The sequence below is a fragment of the Hibiscus syriacus genome, unplaced genomic scaffold (genome assembly GCF_006381635.1).
Source record: "Hibiscus syriacus cultivar Baekdansim isolate YM2019G1 unplaced genomic scaffold, ASM638163v2 tig00110415_pilon, whole genome shotgun sequence".
Taxonomy (NCBI): domain Eukaryota; kingdom Viridiplantae; phylum Streptophyta; class Magnoliopsida; order Malvales; family Malvaceae; genus Hibiscus; species Hibiscus syriacus.
Genome location: NW_024062729.1, coordinates 31,163 through 35,188, shown reverse-complemented (window position 1 = coordinate 35,188; position 4,026 = coordinate 31,163).

Sequence of the window (4,026 nt, the reverse complement as noted above, 5' to 3'; positions counted from 1 at the left end):
TAACTCATTTCATTTCATATCTATCTATATATATATATATCCTCAAGATTATCCTAATATAAATCATATAGCACTCTTATATTTCGTATTCATCTAGGGCAGACTTATAAACATATCTCACTTCTATTATTTCTATATATAATCTAATCTGTTACTTAATTCAATTTCTTATAGCTCTTATAATCTTCTCATATAACTTCACAAATTTCTATCATTCAACCCATGTGTTATAGTTTTATTTAAACCTATGACTCTTTCCCATCTAGCTTATCTTATACGTTCATCTTATCATTTATGTTCAAATCCCCTAGTTGGTGTACTATTTTCACTTCATCCTATAGATCAATATTATCCAGTTTATTTCACTTATCATATAAAAATATAATTATATTTTACTATGATCACATAGTTTATATCTCATACTTTGCTTTCTCATGTTCACCTATATCATGTCATATGGCTCATATCTTTCTCATGCAGTCACATAGTTCAGTTTCACATATGTATATATATATACCTTATATAGCACATACTTCTCATAACATTACATTCAAAAGCATGTCAACACATATTCATGCATACATACAATTCATGTCATTCATATACGTATAATCATATATTCATGCATTCTAACATAGGAAATAGACTTGTCGCAAGTCTTGTTTCCATTTAGCACCATCAACTAACTAATATGCACTCACCTGGCCTCACTAGCCAAATCCAATCTCTATCTTTCCCTTGATCGATCTTACTTGCTAAACATTCCAGAATTGCTTTATGCGTAGAATCTACATAAATGTACATTTCGAGACCATCATTAGATACCTACACCTTGTAATTGGATACTATCAATTTAAACGAACTTATAAAATCCATATCCCCAATTTTCCTTTAGGGGAATCGGTTCCCCCCCATGGGGGTATCGGTTCCCCTATGACATACTGGAAATTCTTGTTCGTTTGAAGGGGTATCGGTTCCCCTTGAATGGGTACCGATTCCCCTTGCCCAGAAATCATATTTTCAACCCGAAAATTACTTCATTTCCTCTCAAACACTTCATATATCATCCCCTTTCATCCTTAACTCTAGTACACATACTTAAACCAATCTATATTCATTTATTTCATCTTAAACCTCAAAATTCTATCTTCCATATAAGATTCAAAAATCATACCAAATTTCCAATGTGTTCTAATTCCAATTCTAACACTTCCTACCTCTTAATTTAATCCTTGACAAGTCAAATTCAACTTCACAATCTATTAACTCCTTCCATATCAAAAATTCACTTAAAAACTCATTTTTCTTAATTTCTCATAACTTGTTAATCTTTGAGGTTTAAGCCCCCTAAAGCTTTCCTTAATCTTTCTTAATATCCCAAGAATCACAACAAGCTTTAAAACGAAAGAATTAACCAACTAAAGACTCACTTACCTTATCCCAAGCTTCACGGTGGAGAGGAGGAAGAAGAAGACTGAAGAATGCTCTGGACTCTTCTTCATACGTGCTTATTACCCTTAAAAAAAATTATAAAAAATCTTTCTGGTCAAATGACCATAATACCCTTAATTTCCTTTAATAATTACCAAATAACCTTCAATATATATTCAAATAATCATTGAATTCTTTCATTCTTCTACTTTAGTCACCAAATTCTAAAACTTTACAATTTGGTCACTAACCCGATATTGCGGATGTTACAGACCATTCAAGGGAGTAAAGGAACAAGCCTAGCAACAAAAATTTTAGTAATTGCCTTATAAACTATATAGCAACATGAAATGGGCTTATAATCTCTAGCCATGATAGGATTTGGCACTTTAGGTACAATAGTAATTGCAGTTGAGTTAAAAGCATTATGTAATGTAGCAGAACTAAATAAAAAATTAACTGCAACACAAACATCTAATCCAAGAATATCCCAAACTTCCTTGAAGAACCCGGTAGTAAACCCATCAGCTTACGGTTTTTTTCATTGTTTTCGTTCATCTTTTTTCTCAGGGTTGGATTTGACATTGTCACGACTGATCAAGATGACGCTTATTTGTTATAATGATGATCTTCTCTACTTTGGACCCTCGAATTAATTTGGATACGTGTTTTTGCATTCGTAGATAGTTTTCTCATGTCGCTTGACTCTGATTTGCAATTTGTCAGTGGTCTTCAGTAACTTCATCCTCTTTTGTGGTTCCTTTGCCGATGCAATCAGATTTGTTCGCATCTTTATTTTGTTTGAGCATTGGTTATATTTTTTAATCTTTTTTTTCTTTGTGTGATACAAGTGGCTAGTTTTTGTGCCAATGGTTATAGGAAGATGTCCTCATTATAATTTCGTTTATGTTTACGGTTATGCTTGTAAATCTTCATTGTAATTCTGGATATTTTCTATTTTTAATAAAACTAATGGTTTTCTATTAAAGAAAAAGAAGAAGAAGAATAATAAGAAAGCTAGTTGGTTAATAAGAGCTCTCAGATATGTTCTTTTATGATTAATGAATAGTTATATAGCAATTATATTATTTTATGTGTAGGTGTTTTTAGTTTATTTATCGTTTATTCAATGTTAATGTTGTGCTTTATATTTTATATTATTAAAATTATTATTTTTTACATGTATAGTAATATTCATATCACATTATATATTTGGGTAAAGTATACAAATGATCCCCGACTATAGGGTACTACTTTATTAAGTCAATCGACTATTAAAAGTTACAAAATGATCTTCCGACTATAGAATGTTGTTTTGTTAAGTCCTTTGACTATTAAAAGTTACAAAATGGTCACATAACTATTCATTATGTTACAAACTCGTGCTTTCTATTAAAAAAATGGGTGGTTGTCTAAATTGAACGTTAACATGATGATTGTGATGTGATAAATGTTTGAGATTCTAGGAACTGATTTTATCATATCATAATCGGTAAGTTAACATTATACTCATAATACTGTCAACTTTTTAACGAAAAAGGAGGAGTTTGGAACATATTGAATAGTCGAGTGACCATTTTATAACTTTTGATAGTCTAGGGACTCAACAAATCAACACTCTATAGTTGAGAGACTATTTTATAACTTTTAATAGTCGAGAGACTTAATAAAATAGTGCCCTATAATCAAGAGATCATTCGTTTACTTTTACCCTATATCATTTTCATTATACTTATTGTATAATTATCTTTTTAAAAGATCATACATTTCCCCAAAATTTAAAAAAATTTAATCTAAATTCACCTTTAGAGATTTTCATACATGTAAATCAAAATCAAAATAAAATATTTTTTTATAATTTGAATATTATTTTTTGTTTGAAAAATTAAGACAAAGTTCGATTGAGCAAAGGGAATTAAGACAACGCATCCAATGTAATGGGAAGGTTAATGATAGTGTCGTCCCTTTGTCTTCAAAATTCCACCTTTCTCCATTTAAATGATTCCATTCTTCTTGAATGTCGAAAGTGCTCGACTTTATGTCCTTTAAACTTCAACCTTCAAACATCTCAGTTTATTAAGATCTCCTATATTCATGTAAAGTCTAAAGAAATATTATTTGACTTAAATTAAATTAAATTAAAGTAAAGGTAAAATACATAAATGTTCTTATGACTATAGTATATTGTTTTATTAAGTCCTTCGTAAAATAACTCTTCGATTCGACTATATTTAGGGTTTAGGGTTTTGTTTGGTTAAGTCCGTTGATTATTAAAAGTTACAAAATGACCATATGATTATTCATTATGTTCCAAACTCGTAATTTTCCTTTAAAAATTTGCAGCAGTCTAAGTTGTACGTTAACATGCTAACTGAGATATGATAAAATCTGATCTCATTATCTCAAACTACTATCATATCCCAGTTAGCATGTTAACGTCCAACTCAGATGACCGTTAATTTTTTAATAGAAAAAGATAAGTCTGGAACATAATGAGTAAGTCAAATGGCCATTTTGTAACTTTTAATAGTAGATGGACTCAACAAAGCAATTCCCTATAGTCAGGGGACCGTTTTTGTAACTTTTAATAGTTAA